The sequence below is a fragment of the Pleurodeles waltl genome, chromosome 5, assembly GCF_031143425.1.
Source record: "Pleurodeles waltl isolate 20211129_DDA chromosome 5, aPleWal1.hap1.20221129, whole genome shotgun sequence".
Taxonomy (NCBI): Eukaryota; Metazoa; Chordata; class Amphibia; order Caudata; family Salamandridae; genus Pleurodeles; species Pleurodeles waltl.
In genome coordinates this window covers 1,452,272,916-1,452,292,465 of record NC_090444.1, presented here as the reverse complement: position 1 = coordinate 1,452,292,465, position 19,550 = coordinate 1,452,272,916, and positions in this window count along the sequence as shown.

The window sequence follows — 19,550 nt, the reverse complement described above, 5'->3', positions numbered from 1 at the left end:
AGCACAAAGTTATAAAACACAACTCAATAAAAATCTCACACATTTTAGAAAAACAGAGTACATTTTAATAAGTTATTTGACAACAAAATGACACAAACAATTAGGAAAACTGGGGATATACACTTTTAAGAATTTAAGTAAAAATAGTGAACAAACACACAAAGCACCAACTGTGGTTATCTGGTCTCGCTGGAGTTCGGGTGAACTGCGATGAAGCGTGGGCCAAATACAGAGACCTAGTTATCCCAGATGAACATATTACCTTGATTTCTGGTTGCTGAACATTGCACTATCTCACATTGTGGATGTGTTGCACAGCAGCGATTCAAGGAAGCTTAGGCTGTGATGCAAATTTCTTCATTGGGGATCCATTGCACACTGGTGGTTCTGATGCGGAGTTGCGAGGGGATTCATTGCGCTGCAAAGGTTCTACCTGAAAGACCACATCTGGGTTGGAAAAGTACTTTCAGGCATTCTTCCTAGGGTCCACAACTGGGCTGGCAACACTTGGGGGCAGGACTCACAGCAGGCAGATTCTAGATGCAAGGTCCAAGGTAGTTGGAGCCTCTTCTATCTCTGAGGCTTGAATTAAGAGGAGAGCAAACTAGCCCATGGAGTCCCTCTAGTAGTCCTGGGATCACAAACAGGAATAAGGTTCCAGTAGCTGGGCAGGCCTCTGAGGCTTTCTGGCAAGCTTCAGGCAGTTAAGCAGTCCAGCTTCCAGGTGCAGCAAATCAGTCTTGTGAAGTACACAGAAGTTTTTAAAAGTGGCATTTTCAAAATTGTAAATTAAAATCCAACTTTACTGTTAGACTTGTCAAACTTAGGGTAGTTGTTAGACTTTTCATCCTTGGTGTGGTCTCCCTTAACTTTTTGCCTCTGTTTCCCAGAATGCTGATGTGAGCTGGACTCTGATTTTGCTGTTTTTGTAACTCTGGGCACTTTACCACTGCTAGCGAGTGCTAAAGTGCAGATGCTCCTTTACAAAATGTGTATGTAATTGGCTTATCCATGATTGGTATGCTTTATTTATTAGTAAGTCCCTAGTACAGTGCACTAGAGGTGCCCAGGTCCTGTAAATCAAATGCTACTACTGGGTCTGCAGCACTGGTTCTGCCACTCACATAAGTAGCTCTGTAATCATGTCATACACCTGCCACTGCAGTGTCTGTGTGTGCAGTTTTAATGGTAAATTCGACTTGACAAGTGCATCCACTTGACAGGCCTAAACCTTCCTTTTCTTGCATGTCAGACACCTCTAAGGTAGGCATTAGGTAGCCCCCAGGGCAGGGTGCAGTGTATGGTCAAGGTAGGACATATAGGTGGTCATTCTGACCTCGGCGGTAAAAGGCGCCTACCGCCGGTCAGAAATCCTCCATAATTCCGCCGCGGTCGCGGTAACCCGCCACGGTCATTCTGACCCGCAGCAGCCAAACCTCCGAAAATCCGACAGCCACAACAGACCGCCAGACCAGCGGCCGGCGGAAAAGTGGAGGTGACCAAACCTTCACCGTCACGCCAACAGAAATACGCCCATGCCATTACGACCCACGAATCCACGCGGCGGTCTTTCAAACGCGGTTTTCCATTGGCGGGACACACCGCCGCGGTCAGAATACACACAAACGAACAAAACTCAGCCACATTGGCCGATTTGAATTCCACACACCTGATACACACACCACTCCCACACACACAATACAATATAAAACACACACCCACATCACCCACAAACCCCTACGACAAAAAATTCAGAAAGAAGCACTGAGAGACACATCAGCGATCACAGAATACCATCACACAGAGGCACACTACACCATCACCCACACAATATCCACACACTAAACAACACACACCACCACACTCAACACACTTAACTACACATACTCCACCCCACACATCATACACACCACTCCATGGCACCCCAAAGACACCCCCGCTTCTCAGACGAAGAACTCAGGGTCATGGTGGAGGAAATCGTTCGGGTAGAGCCCCAGCTCTTCGGCACACAGGTCCAATACACCAGCATTGCCCGGAGGACGGAGCTATGGCAGAGGATTGTCGACAGGGTCAACGCTGTGGGACAGCACCCCAGAAATCGGGAAGACATCAGGAAGCGATGGAACGACCTACGGGGGAAGGTGCGTTCCATGGTATCCAGGCACAACATCGCCGTGCAGAAGACTGGCGGAGGACCCCCACCTCAACCCCCACAATTTACAACATGGGAGGAGGAAGTCTTGAACATCCTGCATCCTGACGGCCTCGCAGGAGTCGGCGGAGGAATGGACACTGGTAAGTTGAAGCTTCACTACTGCTTCCCCCCCACCTGCATGCCAAATCATACCCCAACCCTCACCCCCATCCTCGAACCCCACCCTCACCCCCACCCCCATCCTCACCCCAACCCTCACCCTCACCCCCACCACCATCCTCACCCCCACCACCATCCTCACCCCCACCCCCAGCACACCTATTCCCTGCCAATGTCTCACCATCACAACCCACACATCCCAAAACCTAGGCCTGCATGCGTCCACTAAGCATGGACACCCATCACCAAAGCATGCCCAATGCATATACACATCCCCCCCACAAGCCACCCTCACCAAAGCCCCCACACACGAATGCCAGCACTTGGGGACACGGGAACCCACAGATACACCCATATGCCACACATTGAAACTATAACCATACCTCTATACCCCTGCAGGACCCGACCGTCAACACACCGCCACGGAGGGCCCAGAATTCTCCACACCCCCCACCCAAGAGGCCGTCAGCGATGACAGCAGCTCTGTCGACCTGGACACCGATGACCAGCCCGGACCATCGGGGACCTCTGGACAGTCGGTTCCCCTCACACAGGCACAGGCCACTACAGACCCAAACCCCTCTGGGAACACCAGCACAGCTCCCACCCAGCGGGCCCATGCCTCTGTCTCCAGGGCGCGTCAATCTGCGGTGTGTCTACCACTACAGGGCACCCAGGATAACCCACCACCCCAACAACAACAGGGACCTGGGGGCAGTGGTAGTGGGCACACCGGCCAGGGGGCAGAGGCCCAGGGAAACAGGGCAACTCGGAGGGCAGCTGTGCGACAGGGGGGGGACGGGCCCAGGGAACCCACTCTCCACGAGGCCCTCACCACCATCATGGGAGCATACAACCGCTCCCAGGAGACGATGGCGACGGTACTGGCCCGGTTCCAGGAGATCCAGGTACTGCAGGAGGAACACTATCGGGGGTACAGGGAGGACATCAGAGCCCTCACCTCCACCCTGGTTACCATGGTAGGGCTGCTGCAGGACCTCATCAACACCCGGACGGACACTCAACAACAACAAAGGGCCCCTGCCACTAGCCTGGACCAAGAACAGCCAACCACCTCCGCCGGCGCTAGTGGACAGGAGGCCCCCGCACAACAGCAGCCCACCAGACCCCCACCTCCTGCAGGAGAAGAACCACCCCGCAAGAGGGCCCTGAGATCTCGCAAGAAGACAGAGTAGGATGTCAAGACCCCCGCCAGCAAAGGATACCACCTGATGTCATCCCACTGTCCCACATTGTCACCCTGTCCATCCTTGAACTGCCCATGCTCCATCTCTCCACAGGCCTATGGACAATGCACCTGTGTGACTGTTACTCTGGACTCTGCCATGGACATTCCTTCACCATAGCCCCCCCCCACTTGAAACCACCCATCCCATTTTGAGCACTGAAATAAACACCTATTTTGCACAAAACTATCTGGAGTCTGGAGAGTAGTTAACATTTACTAAATTATGTTTGAATTGTTACCTGTGTCCTATTGGAAGTACTGTTCAATGATTCTGTCCCTGTTGTCTGTTTCAGCCCCGTCATCTTCCTCCTCGTCACTCTCCACAGGTTCCACAGCTGCCACAACACCACCGTCTCGACCATCCTCCTGCAGGAAAGGCACCTGGCGGCGCAAAGCTAGGTTGTGAAGCATGCAGCAGGCCACGATGATGTGACACACCTTCTTAGGTGAGTACATTAGGGATCCACCTGTCATATGCAGGCACCGAAACCTGGCCATTAGGAGGCCAAAGGTGCGTTCGATCACCCTCCTAGTACGCCCATGGGCCTCATTGTACCGTTCCTCTGCCCTGGTCCGGGGATTCCTTACTGGGGTCAGTAGCCACGACAGGTTGGGGTACCCAGAGTCCCCCAATAGCCATACACGGTGTCTCTCTAGCTGTTCCATCACGTAAGGGATGCTGCTATTCCTCAGGATGTAGGCGTCATGCACTGACCCTGGGAATTTGGCATTTACATGCGAGATGTACTGGTCAGCCAAACACACCACCTGGATGTTCATGGAATGGTAACTTTTTCTGTTCCTGTACACCTGCTCCCTGTCTCTTGGGGGAACCAAAGCCACATGGGTCCCATCAATGGCACCAATGACGTTGGGAATATGTCCAAGGGCGTAGAAATCACCCTTCACTGTAGCCAATTCGCCCACCTCAGGGAAAATGATGTAGCTCCTCACGTATTTCAGCAGGGCAGACAACACTCTGGATAACACCTTCGAAAACATGGGCTGAGACATCCCAGAAGCAATTCCCACTGTTGTCTGAAATGACCCACTTGCCAGGAAATGGAGTACTGACAGGACCTGCACCAGAGGGGGAATCCCTGTGGGTTGGCGGATGGGGGACATCAGGTCGGGCTCCAGCTGGGCACACAGTTCATGTATAGTGGCACGGTCAAGCCGGTAGGTCAGGATAATGTGGCGTTCTTCCATTGTCGACAGGTCCACCAGCGGTCGGTACACGCGAGGATTCATCCGTCTCCTCGCCAAACCCAGCGGACGGTGCCTAGGAAGGACAACATGGAGCACAGAGTCAAGCAACCCACAGGTACGTACTCACAGCTTGCACAGTAAAAGATTCTCTATGCAGTGAATGGCATGTCTGAGTGGCTATGCAAGGCCTAGGCCTGTGTGACGCAGTTGAAATTGAGCCATGTGGACCCTCGAAATGGCGGCTGCCTGACCTGTGAAGTGTGACAATGGGATGTGAGGTCAATGCGCTGGCGTGGCACACCGCGGCGGTCGGCGGTCGAAGACCGCGGCGCGAAGCCGCATTGGTTAACATTGAAGCCTATGGGTTTTAGGAGCCAATGGCGAAGGGCGCCGGCGGTGGCGGTACGCACCGCCGCGGTACGCACCGCCGCGGACGTGACCGCCATTTCCTATCTACTTATCCACTTGCGACTTGAACTTTCACAGGAGAGGACCTATACTGCAAGTGTTGCTCTGACCTCGGTCTGGAAGGGACAATGGCTGCTGCGACTGGGGAAAGGGCCGCTGCCTTCACTGGAGAGGAGTTGAAGAAACTTGTGGATGGGGTCCTCCCCCAGTATGCGCTACTCTACGGTCCTCCAGACCAACAAGTGAGTTTAATTCAATATGGATTTGGGGCCACTGGCTGGCTTGGGGGCCTGGCGGGGGGCCTGGCGGGGATGGGGGGCATGTTGGGGCTGGCGGGGGGCCTGGTGGGGGGCCTGGCGGGGATGGGGGGCATGTTGGGCCTGGCGGGGGGCCTGGCGGGGATGGGGGGCATGTTGGGCCTGGCGGGGGGCCTGGCGGGGGGCCTGGCGGGGATGGGGGGCATGTTGGGCCTGGCGGGGGGCCTGGCGGGGGGCCTGGTGGGGATGGGGGGCATGTTGGGCCTGGCGGGGGGCCTGGCGGGGGGCCTGGCGGGGATGGGGGGCATGTTGGGCCTGGCGGGGGGCCTGGCGGGGATGGGGGGCATGTTGGGCCTGGCGGGGGCCTGGCGGGGATGGGGGGCATGTTGGGCCTGGCGGGGGGCCTGGCGGGGATGGGGGGCATGTTGGGCCTGGCGGGGGCCTGGCGGGGATGGGGGGCATGTTGGGCCTGGCGGGGGGCCTGGCGGGGGGCCTGACGGGGATGGGGGGCGTTGGGCCACTGGCAACGAAAATGCAGACAAACTTGAACGTAGTATTTCTCCCTTTCTGTACGTGTCACATAGGTCCGCGCCCATGAGAAGATCGGGATTTGGTGTGCCATCGCCAAGGAAGTCCGGACCCTGGGGGTCCACCATCGACGGGGCACCCACTGCCGCAAGAGGTGGGAGGACATCCGCCGCGGGACCAAGAAGACCGCCGAGTCTCTGCTGGGGATGGCCTCCCAACGTAGGCGGGGTGCCTGCCGTCAACTGACCCCCCTGATGTTCCGGATCCTGGCGGTGGCCTACCCTGATTTGGATGGGCGCGTGAGGGCAGCACAGCAGACACAACGGGGTGAGTACAAGCATTATCTACTCTGTTGTCGCGCAGTGGAGGTGTCTGGGTGGGGGAGGAGGGCTGTGGGTCCCCCTAGGCCAGGGCGATATCTGTAGGCTGGGCACCCCCGTAAGCCCCTGTGTCCCCAGCCACCACCCTCAGTAGTGTGTCAGTACAGCCATCCCTGGGCCGTGTCATCCATGGGTGCAGTTGTCAACTCTAGGCGTGTAGGGCATGTTCCACGGAATGCGTAGCGGACCCCAAGTGCGCAACTTAGTGCAGGGGGCATCTGTGTCTGTCATGTCCGCTAACTGTACTGGTGATCCATGTACTCAAAATCTCTTTATTTCTCTCTCCCCCCCCCTTTTTGTTTGTCTTTCTGTGCTTGTGTGCATCAGCATCATCAGGCGGAGGAGAAGTGCCATCGGGGCAGGAGGGAGCTGCATCTCACATGGCCCAGGAGGGCCATGCCACAGAGTCTGACTGGACCAGTGAGACGGAGGGCGAGGGGAGCTCCACAACGGGGACAACTGGACCCTGCAGCGACACGGACACGTCCTCGGAAGGGAGCTCCCTTGCGGGGGTGGCACCATCCGTGCCCCCTGCCATTACAGGTACAGCCGCCACCCAGCGCACCATCTCCGCCCTCCCAGCAGCCCCTCAGCGTTCGCCCCGTGCCCGCTCTGCCAGGAAGCCGGGCATCTCCTTCGCCCCAGGCACCTCAGGCCCTGCCCCTGTTACCCCCGCTGCCCTCAGTGAGGAAGTCATTGACCTCCTCCTAACGCTCATTGTTGGGCAGACTACCCTTTTGAATGCCATCCAGGGGGTGGAGAGGGAGGTTCATCGCAGCAATGCGTACCTGGAGGGCATTCATTCGGGTCAGGCTGCCCATCAGCGATCGTTCCAGGCTCTGGCCTCAGCACTGACGGCAGCCATTGTCCCTGTCTCCTGCCTCCCTCTACTAACTCCCTCCTCCCAGTCTCCTGTTCCTCTGCCTGTCCCACCCACACCATCAGACCAGCCTGCACACACCTCAACACCCAAGAGCAGCTCATCCAAACATAAGCACCACAGATCACGCAGACATTCACACAAGCAACATTCCGATGCAGACATGCCAACAGTCACTACCACCTCTGTGACCCCCACCTCCTCGTCTCCCTCCTCCCTCCCTGTGACGTCTACACTCACACCTTCATTCACCTCACCATCAGCCAGTGTTTCCATCACCAGCATACCCTCCACTCCAGTCCGCACACGTGCAGTCACCACCCCCACTGCCATTTACACGTCCCCTGTGTCCTCTCCCACTGTGTCTGTCACCCCCTCTTCCACACCACACAAACGCAGCCACCCACCCACCCAACAGCCATCCACCTCACGACAGCCTCCCGCTCCTGCACCTGCACCCAAAGACAGCAAACTTGTCTCGCCTACAACCACATCCTCTCCCTCCACTCCCATACCCACTGTACCTACCACTCTCCATTGTCCCAAGAAAATCTATCTCTCTACTGCTACCTTCTTTCCTGACCCTGAGCCCCCCCCTCCTTCTCGTCGGGGTAAAAAGAGCACCTCAGCCACCACCAGCCCTGCAGCCCCCTTGACAAGGGTGCAGGGGTATTGGAGCCCACCAGCCCGCAGGTCTGGATCTTCGCCCAGCAGCAAGGGGACAGCCAGCCCACCCCCTGGGAAGAGGAGCAGAAGGCGGAAGGGCCGCCGCCGGAGCCCGGATTCGATATCCCCCCAGGACACTAGCCAGCCACCGTCAACAGCCACAGCTCCAAAGGGAGGAAAGGGCCACAGACTCCAGACTAAGGAGGGCAAGGGCAGCAAGGCGGAGAAGTCAGGCAGCAGGCCTGCTGCCCATGGAGGACCCGTCACAGCTGCCCAGGAGGAGCCCGCAACCCCCATAGCCGCTGCCCCGGGAGGAACCGGCACAGCTGCCCCGGGAGAGCCCACCACCCCCATAGCCGCTGCCCAGGGAGGACCCAGCCCAGCTGGCCAGGAGGGCCCCACCACCCACAGCCCAGGTGGGCATTGAAGGAGCACCATCCCCGCTGCCCAGGAGGGCACCACCAGGCAATGAGCAGTTGGCCATAGAATGGCCGCCGTCTCCAGCACCGCTCCGCTGGGGACCGCTGTCTCAAGAACCGCTGAACTGGGCCCTTCAAGGCAAGAACCGCTGAACTGGGCCCCGCCGTCCCCAGCACCGCTCCGCTGGGGACCGCCGTCTCAAGAACCGCTGAACTGGGCCCTTCAAGGCAAGAACCGCTGAACTGGGCCCCGCCGTCTCCAGCACCGCTCCGCTGGGGACCGCCATCTCAAGAACCGCTGAACTGGGCCCCGCCGTCTCCAGCACCGCTCCGCTGGGGACCGCCGTCTCAAGAACCGCTGAACTGGGCCCCGCCGTCTCCAGCACCGCTCCGCTGGGGACCGCCGTCTCAAGAACCGCTGAACTGGGCCCTTCAAGGCAAGAACCGCTGAACTGGGCCCCGCCGTCTCCAGCACCGCTCCGCTGGGGACCGCCGTCTCAAGAACCGCTGAACTGGGCCCTTCAAGGCAAGAACCGCTGAACTGGGCCCCGCCGTCTCCAGCACCGTTCCGCTGGGGACCGCCGTCTCAAGAACCGCTGAACTGGGCCCTTCAAGGCAAGAACCGCTGAACTGGGCCCTTCCAGGCAGGAACCGCTGGCCCTTTGGCAGACGTGGCAGGGCAGGATCTGTCTCGGGCAGGGCTGCAGGATGTCCTCTGGCCAACATGCCTCCTCCAGTGGCAGTGGAGTCTGTTATGGACTGTATGGACTGTGGCTTTGCTCTCCCCAGGATGCCCAGTGGGAAGGTCACCCACTGTATGGACTGTTTGGACTGTGGCTTTGCTCTCCCCAGGATGGCCCAGTGGGCAGGCCACCCACTGTATGGACTGTATGGACTGTGGCTTTGCTCTCCCCAGGATGGCCCAGTGGGCAGGCCACCCACTGTATGGACTGTTTGGACTGTGGCTTTGCTCTCCCCAGGATGGGCCAGTGGTCATGGAGTCCCCTCGTGGATCTGGCGTCGTGTACTCAAGTGGCTGAGGTGCCCCCCCTTCCCTTCCCCCTGAGGTGCCTGTCCTTTTTTCTTTCTGATGCCCCTGCAGTGTTCTCTCCGTGGAGTTCTTGTCGTGGGACTGGGCCTTGCCCCTTTGCTCAGGACCCCTGTGGTCCACGGACAGTGGTTGGACTACATTTAGTAGCTGTATATATTTTGTACATAGTTTATTTATTTATTTGGATTACTGCTGTCCATTTTTCAATATATCTGCCTGTTTGCGATCTCTTCTTTTGGTCTTTGCATTATTTCGGAAGGGGGGGGTTTGTGGGTTGTGACAGTGATCTGTGGGAATGCATTGATGTGTGTGTTGTAGTGGGTGTGGGTGGGTGGGTGTGTGCCGGTAATCTTTTCCCTCCCCTGTGTCGTAGGTGCAGTACTCACCGATGTCTTCCGCGCCGCCTGACAGTGAAATATTGCCAAATTCATTTTTCACTGTTGCCAGGCCTGTCCCTCTCATAGGTTAACATGGGGGCTACCTTTAAATCTGATTACATTGTAGATTCCCTTTGGGAGCGGATGGACATGTGGAGTTTGGGGTCTCTGAACTCACAATTTAAAAATACATCTTTAAGTAAAGTTGATTTTAAGATTGTGTGTTTGAAAATGCCACTTTTGGAAAGTGAACATTGTCTTGCTTATACCATTTCTGTGACTCTGCCTGTTTGTGGATTCCCTGTCTGGGTCAGTTTGACAGTTGGGCTGGTTGCACCTCACACTAGACAGTGACACAAAGGGAGCTGGGGTGTAGTCTGTATTTCCTGATGAGCCATCTGTGCTAGGAGGGAGGGGAGGAGTAGTCACTCACACCTGAAAGGGCTTTGCCTGCCCTCACACAATGCAGTCTCCAACCCCCTGGTGAGTGTCTGGGGCCTGGCCTGGGCAAGGCAGGATTTCACACTCAAGAGAGACTTTGCTTTGAAGTAGGCCTACTTCAAAGGAGAAATTGGGAATAAGAAGGGTATCCAGAACCACAGATTTTAGAACACTTCTGGAAACCAAGGGGAACCTCAGCCTGGAGAAGAGCTGAAGAGCTGCCCTGCTTGTGATTGTGCTTTGTGGAGCTATCCTACAGTTGCTGCTTCTTCCAGAGTAAGAGGGCAAAGACGGGACTTTGTGTGCCTTCCATCTTGTGAAGATCTCCAAGGGCTTGATTTAGAGCTTGCCTCCTGGTGTTTGAAGTCTCAGGGACAGCAAAGACTTCTCTCTGCCAGCACCTGGAGTCTCTGGAGAGACTCCTACTCTGCCCTGTGGTACACATCGAGTTCCTAGGACCCTAAAAGGGGAATCTGGCAGCCTAAGAGGAAGAAATCCATGCACAGAACGCCGTGCGGAGAAAAGATCGGCACGACTCCGATCTGCGGCTGAAAAATCAACACTCTGACATCTTTGCAGCTGAAAATTGACAATCGCCTGCAACGTGACAGAAAAATTGACGCACAGAACTGGAGAAACGACACGCAGCATCGCTGACGGAGGCTGGTGAGATCACAACCCGCGCTGCGTGGTTTTCGGATCATCGTGCTGCTAGAATTCCAAAGTAAACTCCGCTGGGTGTGTAAAAACAACGCAAAGCCTGCCTGGGCCCGAGAGTGCTGACCAGATTGACACATCACTCTCCTGGGGAAAAAAGAAATGATGTGGCCTGACCAGAGGAAAAGAGAAACAACGCAAGGTCTCGCTCGTGAGAAAAATCGATGCATCGCAAGCCCTTTTTAACGCACACTCACCTGTGCGGCTTTATTTTTGTTGCAACCAAGGTACATTTTCATCCTAACAGTGTTAGTCCCTCATTACAACCCTGGCGGCCGATGGTTAAGCGGCGGTAAGACCGCCAACAGGCCGGCGGAAAAAATTGAATCACAACCGTGGCGGAAACCGCCAACAGAGACAGCCACTTTAACACTCATACCGCCACGGCGGTACAAACAAACAGCATGGTGGTCACCGCCAACAGACAGGCGGAAGACAATGTACCGCCCACACCATTATGAGAGGCCAATCCGCCACCTTTTCCGTGGAGGATTCAACGTGAACAAAAACACGTCGGAAAAAGGTCTTGGAAGGGAAAACGCTCACCTCTACACACCCCACGAGGAACCAGGACGCCACGGAGCCGGAACTCCAAATTCTACCTGCCATTGTCTTCCTGCTCCTCTACCAGGAGCACGACCGACGGCGGCGACCACTACGGTGAGTACTGCACCTATAACACAGGGGAGGGGGGAGGGAAAAGAGAGTGACACACACACGCAACACGCAACACCCCCACTCCCACCCTCACCCACAACACCATACACACAAATACATGTTAAAACATTACATTTACACCCCCCTAACCCCCCCTTGAAGAACGCAAGGACAAAAGGAAATTATTTGAACAATTGTAATCAGGAAAAATCCATTAGTCAAAAATATATATACACTATTAACAAATATGTACACCAAGATTTCAAGTCCATGTACTGCACCAACATCGTCCGTGGACCACTGGGCCCAAAATGAATGGGCGAGGCCCACACTCAATACCCGATCCAAACGGAGAGAACACTGCAGGGGCATCAGATCGAAATAAAACAGGCACCTCAGGGGTAAGGGAAGGGAGGGCACCTCAACCGGATGACTGCACGACGCCAGCTCCACGAAGGGGCTCCACGCTCATTGATGTATCCTGGGGAGTGCAAAGCCACAGTCTCTCAAGTCTCTCCAGTGGGTGGTTTGCCCGCTGCTTTATCCTGGGGAGTGCAAAGCCACAGTCTCTCCAGTCTCTCCAGTGGGTGGTTTGCCCACTGCTTTATCCTGGGGAGTGCAAAGCCACAGTCTCTCAAGTGGATAACAGTTTCCACTGGTTCTGGAGGGGGCTTTGTGCCCAGAGTGCTTCATCCTGCCAAGGACTGAGGTAGTGGGTGCCTTTCTCCACTGGTTCTGGAGGGGGCTTTGTGCCCAGAGTGCTTCATCCTGCCAAGGACTGAGGTAGTGGATGCCTTTCTCCTCTGGTTCTGGAGGGGGCTTTGTGCCCAGAGTGCTTCATCCTGCCAAGGACTGAGGTAGTGGATGTGATACTCCACTGACGGTGGGCCAACATGGAAGCTGTCCAGGCCCCTGGAACTGACCACCAGCCACGTACGACTGACCACTGGGGATGGCAGCCATGTCTGAGGTGGTGCCACTGGCACAGGATGTGGCGTGGCCGCTGGCGGTGCTGGCGGCGGCCTCAGTAGCGGCGGTGCTTGCGCGCTTATTGGGCAGCGGTGCTGGTGGGTGGCTCAGTGAGCGTGCTGCTGGCCGCGGTGTCCTGGGCAGTGGTGCTGGTGAGAGGCTCAGTGAGCGTGCTGCTGGCGGTGGTGTCCTGAGCGGTGGTGCCAGTGGTGTCGGTGCCGGTGGCGGTCTTGTCCGACGTACCGGTTGGCGGCGACTTCCCTTTCTTTCTCTGGCCCTTCCCCACCTTGGATGGTGGCGCAGCTGTATTGCCACTCCCAACTATAGTCCTGCCAGAGCCCTTGGTGGCAGGTGCTATGGCCTTCTCCCTCCGGGCTGTGGCCAACTTCTTTAGTTTTTGAGGTGGGGGAATGTCCTTGGCCTAGCTCCTTGGCACACTGGCTGCCCTGCTGCTTGGCACACTCCAGAAGCCAGTTACTGCTGGCACCACTGTTCCCGGTGATGTGGTGGCTGAGGTGCTGGGATGGGACCTGGAATGGCGGGCCTTAGGGGAAGGAAGGGGTGGGGGAGGTGTAGGGAAGAGGTCAAGGTTTGACAGGAAAAGTTTTTTAGACACACTGGGATGGGTAGATGGAGGGGGTTTGGGAGTGTAGGAAGAGGTAGTGATTGTAGGAGGTGTTCGTTTGCTGACTTTGGGTGAAGGTGCATGGGCTGGAGGCTGTCGTGAGGTGGATGGCTGTTGGGTGGGTGTGTGACTGTGTTTGTGTAGTTTGGGAGGTGGGCTCACAGACACACTGGGAGCGGACACAGGGGATGTGTGAATGGTAGTGGGGTGGTGAGTGCACGGGAGTGGTGTGTGGTGATGGGCGTGCTGGAGATGGACGTAGTGACTGAAGATGTAGTGCATGCAGGTGTGAGTGGAGACGTAACAGGGAGGGAGGAGGGAGATGTGGAGGAGGGGGACACAGTGGAGGCAGTGGCTGTTGGTATGTCTGCATGGGTATGATGCTTGTGTGAGTGCCTGTGGGATGTGTGGTGCTTATGTTTGCCACAGCAACCCTTGTGTGTTGAGGTGTGTGCATGCTGGTCTGATGGTGTGCTTGGGATAGGCTGAGGTACTGGGGATTGGATATGGGTGGAGGAAGTTGGAGGGGGAGGCTGGACACAGGGACAATGGCTGCCATCAGTGCTGAGGCCAAAGTCTGAAAAGCTCGCTGTTGGGCTGCCTGACCAGAATGAATGCCCTCCAGGTATGCATTTGTCTGTTGAAACTGCCTCTCTACACCCTGGATGGCATTCAGAATGGTAGACTGCTTAAAAGTGAGGGATCTAAGGAGGTCAATGGCCTTCTCACTGAGGGCAGCAGGGCTGACAGGGGCAGGGGCTGAGGTGCCTGGGACGAAGGAGATGCCCACCCTCCTGGGTAAGCGGCCATGGGACACACGCTGAGGGGCTGCTGGGAGGGCAGTGCTGGTAGGAGGGGTGGCGGCTGTACCTGTAGATGCGGTGGGCACAGAGGGGCACGACACAGCAAGGGAGCTCCCATCAGAGGAGGAGTCGGTGTCGCTGGTCTCAGCTCCTGTCCCCGCTGTGGATCTCCCCTCGCCCTCAATCCCACTGGTGAATTCGGAGTCCGTAGTCACGCCCTCCAGGGCCACGTGGGATGCAGCTCCCTCCTGCTCGGGTGGCACTGCTCCTCCGCGTGATGATGCTAATGCACACAAGAACAGGGAGACCACAAAAAGTGGGGGAAAGAAAGTAGAAAGACATGTTCAGTGCATGCAATACCGCTGCTGTTGGCGGACACTACAGACACAGCAGTCCTCTGCACTACGCCATGCACTTAGAGTTCCCTAATTAATCACAGGGCCATGGGGTACAAGGCCTATGCCCGGTTGCTGCACACATGGAAGTCACAGGAGCCTGACTAGGGGTAGATGGCTCTTAACAGTGGTGGGGTGTGGTGCCACATAGCCTGCCTCACGAAGGGACCTTGCCTGCAAAACTCGCCCTGGCCTAGGGGAACCCACTGCCCACTTCCAGCACCCAGACACCTCCCATGCACGCTGAATCAGATGAATGTGACTGTACTCACCCCCTTGTGGCTGCTGTGATGCCCTCAAGCGCCGATCCAACTCTGGATATGCCACCGCCAGGATCCGAAACATCAGGTGGGTCATGGTGCGACGGGCACCCCTCCCACGTTGGGAGGCCATCCCCAGCTGGGCCGCCGCCGTCTTCTTGCTCCAGCGGCGAATGTCCTCCCATCTTTTCCAGCAGTGGGAGCTCCATCTGTGGTGGACCCCCAGGGTCCGGACTTTCTTGGCGATGGCACGCCAAACATCCTTCTTCTGGTGGGCGCTGACCTACAGGAATAGTACAGGGGAAAAGGAGAAAATATAACCGTCCGGACCATCACAGTCTTTGGCCCACGTTCCCACCCTTGCCCTGATGCACATACACTCACCGTCATTTCATGCACGCCTCATTTCCCCCCAATCTCCCATCCACACCACTCCAAACAGGCATTGCCCATACAGCATGCTCACAGTGAACTCACCTGTTTGTCTGGAGGACCATAGAGTAGCATGTACTGGGGGAGGACCCCATCCACTAGTTTCTCCAACTCCTCCGATGTGAAGGCAGGGGCCCTTTCCCCAGACACTGTAGCCATTGTCGCTTCCAGACTGAGGTCACAGCAGCATTTGCAGTGTATGTCCTCTCCTGTCGAAGATCAGGTATCAAGTGAGTGAACAGACAGAAAATGTCTGTCACGTCCGCGGCGGTGCGTACCGTCACCGCCGGGGTACATCGTCATTGGCTCCTGGGACCCAAAGGGTCCAATGTTAACCAATGCAGGATTGTGCCATGGTCTTCGAGCGCCTACCACAACGGTGTACAACGCCAGCGCAGTTACCTCATATCCCATTGTCCCACCTTACAGGTCAGGTAGCCGCCATTTCAGGGGGCCACATGGCATTAATTTTAAATGTGTCACACATATCTAGGCCTTGCATACAAACTAAGACAGGCACATAGCGGATTGACAAATGTGTGCAATAAAGTTGTGTTTTCGTTCCTAAGTGTTGGCTGACTCTGTGCTCTCTGTTCTCGTCCATAGGGCACGTCCGCTGGGGCAGGTGAGGAGATGGCGGCATTCTCCGGTGTACAGACCACTGGTGGACCTGTCGACAATGGAAGAGAGACATGTAATTGTCACCTACAGACTTGATCGTGCCACAATCCAGGAACTGTGTGCCCAGTTGGAGCCAGACCTGATGTCAGCTATCCGCCATCCCACAGGAATCCCCCCTCTAGTGCAGGTCCTGTCAGTACTCAATTTCCTGGCAAGTGGGTCCTTTCAAACAACAGTGGCCATTGCATCAGGGATGTCCCAGCCAATGTTCTCTAATGTGTTGTCCAGAGTGTTGTCTGCCCTGCTGAAACACATGCTAAGCTACATAATTTTCCTTCAGGTGGAGGATTCGCCTACAGTGAAAGGTGACTTCTATGCCCTGGGACATATCCCCAACATCATAGGTGCCATTGATGGGACACATGTGGCCTTGGTACCCCCCGCAGGAGTGAACAGGTGAACAGAAACCGGAAGAGTTACCATTCAATGAATGTGCAGATGGTGTGTTTGGCAGACGAGTACATCTCCCATGTGAACGCCAAGTTTCCTGGCTCAGTGCATGACGCTTACATTCTAAGGAATAGCAGCATCCCTTGTGTGATGGGGCAACCCCAGAGGCACAGTGTATAGCTATTAGGTGAGGACAGGGACCCTATACAGTGTCAATAGTTGTCTGGGTCTGGGGTTGTCCCTAAGGGTTAGTGTGAGTCTAACAGTTGTCCCTCGACATTTGCAGGTGACTCTGGCTACCCCAACCTGTCATGGCTACTGACCACAGTGAGGAATCCCAGGACAAGGGCAGAGGAACGCTACAATGAGGCACATGGGTGAACTAGGAGGGTTATAGAGAGGACCTTCAGCCTCCTGAAGGCCAGGTTCAGGTGCCTCCATATGACAGTTGGTTCCCTATACTACTCACCAAAGAAGGTGTGCCAGATCATCGTGGCCTGCTGTATGCTGCACAACTTGGCTTTGCGACAACAGGTGCCTTTTCTGCAGGAGGATGGTCCTGAAGGAGGTGTTGTGGCAGCTGTGGAGCCTGTGGACAGTGAAGAAGAGGAGACAGAAGAAGAGGACATAGACAACAGAAACACCGTGATCCATCAATACTTCCAGGGAGACACAGGTAAGAAGACATCACTGCTTCCTACATCTGATACACTTGTCCTACCTCTCATCTGTCTGTCACTTTCACCCAGTGTATGGACCCTGATTTGTCACTTTCCCTTTCAATTTCACAGATGTGGGTCCCACTGTGTGACCTCTGCTATGTTTCCTCATGGACTAGAGCTGTGTGACATAGGTATGTTGACAATAGAATGGACATTGCTATTTCCCTCAGTTATTGCAAATTCACTTTTGTGAAAGCACAGACTGACTCCAGATTGTTTTGTGATTTGAGGGTGTTTATTGAAGTGCTAAATAGTGGAGGGTGTTATAAAATGGTCAGGGGTGATGGTGGAGGAATGTCCATGGCAGAGTCCAGTCTATTAGTCTCACAGGTGCATTGTCCAAAGGGGCATAGGAAGTGGAGCTGGGGCAGTTTAAGGATGGACAGGGTGACAAAGTGGGACAGAAGGATGAGAATCAGGGTGGTCTCATTTCTTGGCGGGGGTCTTGGCATTGTTCTCTGTCTTTGTCCTGCATCTCAGGGACCGCTTGCGGGGTGGTTCTCCATCTGCAGGGGGTGGGGTGCCGGTGTCATGGTCCTGTGGTGGTGCCTCCTGTCCACTAGCGCCGGCGGAGGTGGTGGGCAGTTCATTGTCCAGGCTAGTGTCAGGGGCCCCTTGTTGTCCCACAGTGTCCCTCCTGGTGTTCACGAGTTCCTTCAGCACCCCTACAATGGTGCCCAGGGTGGTATTGATGGATTTTAGTTCCTCCCTGAACCCCAAATACTGTTCCTCCTGCAGCCGCTGGGTCTCCTGAAACTTGGCCAGTACCGCTGCCATCGTGTCTTGGGAATGATGGTAGGCTCTCATGATGTTGGAGAGGGCCTTGTGGAGAGTGGGTTCCCTGGGCCTGTCCTTCTCATGTCGCACAGCATCCCTCCCAGTTCCCCTTTTTTCCTGGGCCTCTGTCCCCTGAACCGTGTGCCCACTACCACTGCCACCAGGTCCCTGCTGTTCTTGGATTAGCCTGGGTTCCCGGTAGTAGTGGACATACTGCTTCTTGACATGTCCTGGGGACAGAGGTATGGGCCTGCTGGGTGAATGCTGTGCTGGTGTTTCCTGAGGGGGGAGGCTCTGTGGTGGCCGGTGCCAGTGTGAGGGGAACCGACTGTCCCGAGGTCTCAGATGGGCCGGGCTGGTCATCTAGATCCAGTTAGACAGAGCTGCTGTCATCACTGTGGGCCTCTTCTGTGGGTGGAGTGGACATGTCTGGAATGTCCTGTCCGGTGACGTTGGGTAGGGGTCCTACAGGGATGTAAAGGCATGGTTATTGCATCTGTGTGTGCCATTGTGTGCAATGGGTGGGCGACCCTGTACCCCAGTGCTTCCATTCATGTGTAGGACCTTGTGTGATAATTGTTTAGGGGTCTGTGTGGGTATGTGTAGTGGCCATGCATTGGTGATGGGTGTCCATGCTTTGTTGTTGCATACAGGGCCTGGTGTTGGGATGTGTGCTTTGTGATAGTGGAACATCTGTGAGGAGTTGGAATGATGGGGTGAGGGCGAGGGTGGGGGTACGTGATAGCATGCAGGTAGGGTGAGGGATGTAATAGTTAAGATTTGACTTACCAGAGTCCATTCCTCCTGCTACTCCTGCGAGGCCCTCAGGATGCAGTATAGCCAAGACCTGCTCCTCCCATGTTGTTAGTTGTGGGGGAGGAGGTGGGGGTCCGCCGCCAGTCCTCTGAACCGCGATATGGTATCTTGAGACCACAGAAATCACCTTCTCCGTAGGTCGTTCCACCTCTTCCTGATATCATCCCGTGTTCTTGGATGCTGTCCCACTGTGTTGACCCTGTCCACGATTCTGCGCCATAGCTTCATTTTCCTAGCTATGGTGGTGTGCTGCACCTGTGATCCGAATAGCTGTGGCTCTACCCAGATGATTTCATTCATCATGACCCTGAGCTCTTCCTCAGAAAACCTGGGGTGTCTTTGCAGTGCCATGGGGTGGTGTGGGTGATGTGTGAGGTGGTGTGTGTTGTGATGTGTGGGGTGATGTTTAGGGGTGTGTGGTGTTTTGTGCGTGGATGTGTATGTGTGATGGTGTTGTGTGCCTCTGTATCCTGGTGTTGTCATTGCTGTGCTGTCTCTCTGGCCTTCGTCAAAGTTTTTGGTAGTAAGGGTTCGTGGGTAATGTGGGTGTGTGTTTTATATTTTATTGGGTGTGTGGGAGTGGTGTGTGTATGTGTATCAGGTGTGTGTATTTGGAATTGTCCAATGTGGTAGTGTTTTGTAAATGTGTGTGTATTTTGAGCGCGGCGATGTGTACCGCCAATGGAATACCGTGGTTGAAAGACTGCCTCGTGGATTCGTGGGTCGTGATAGTGTGGGCATATTCCTGTTGGCCTGACGGTGTTGGTTTTGTTATTGCCAGTTTATCGCTGACCTTTGGTGTGGCGGACTTGTGTGCGTGTCTAGATTTTGTCGGATTCCGAGCTGTGGGTTGTAAAACCTGTGGCTGAATTCCGCGACCGTGGCGGTGTGTTGGCGGTCTTCTGCACGGCGGTAAATGGCATTTACCGCCAAAGTTGTAATAAGGGCCTTAGTGTGTGTTTAAAACTACATGAAGACTATTTTTGCTTTTTAATTGATAACTTGACTTGTGTATTGTGGATTTTTGTCATTTTGGTTTTGTTTTGTTTAGATAAATGTTCTCTATTTTTCTAAACCTGTGTTGTGTCATTTTGTAGTGTTTTCATTAAGTTATTGTGTGCGTTGGT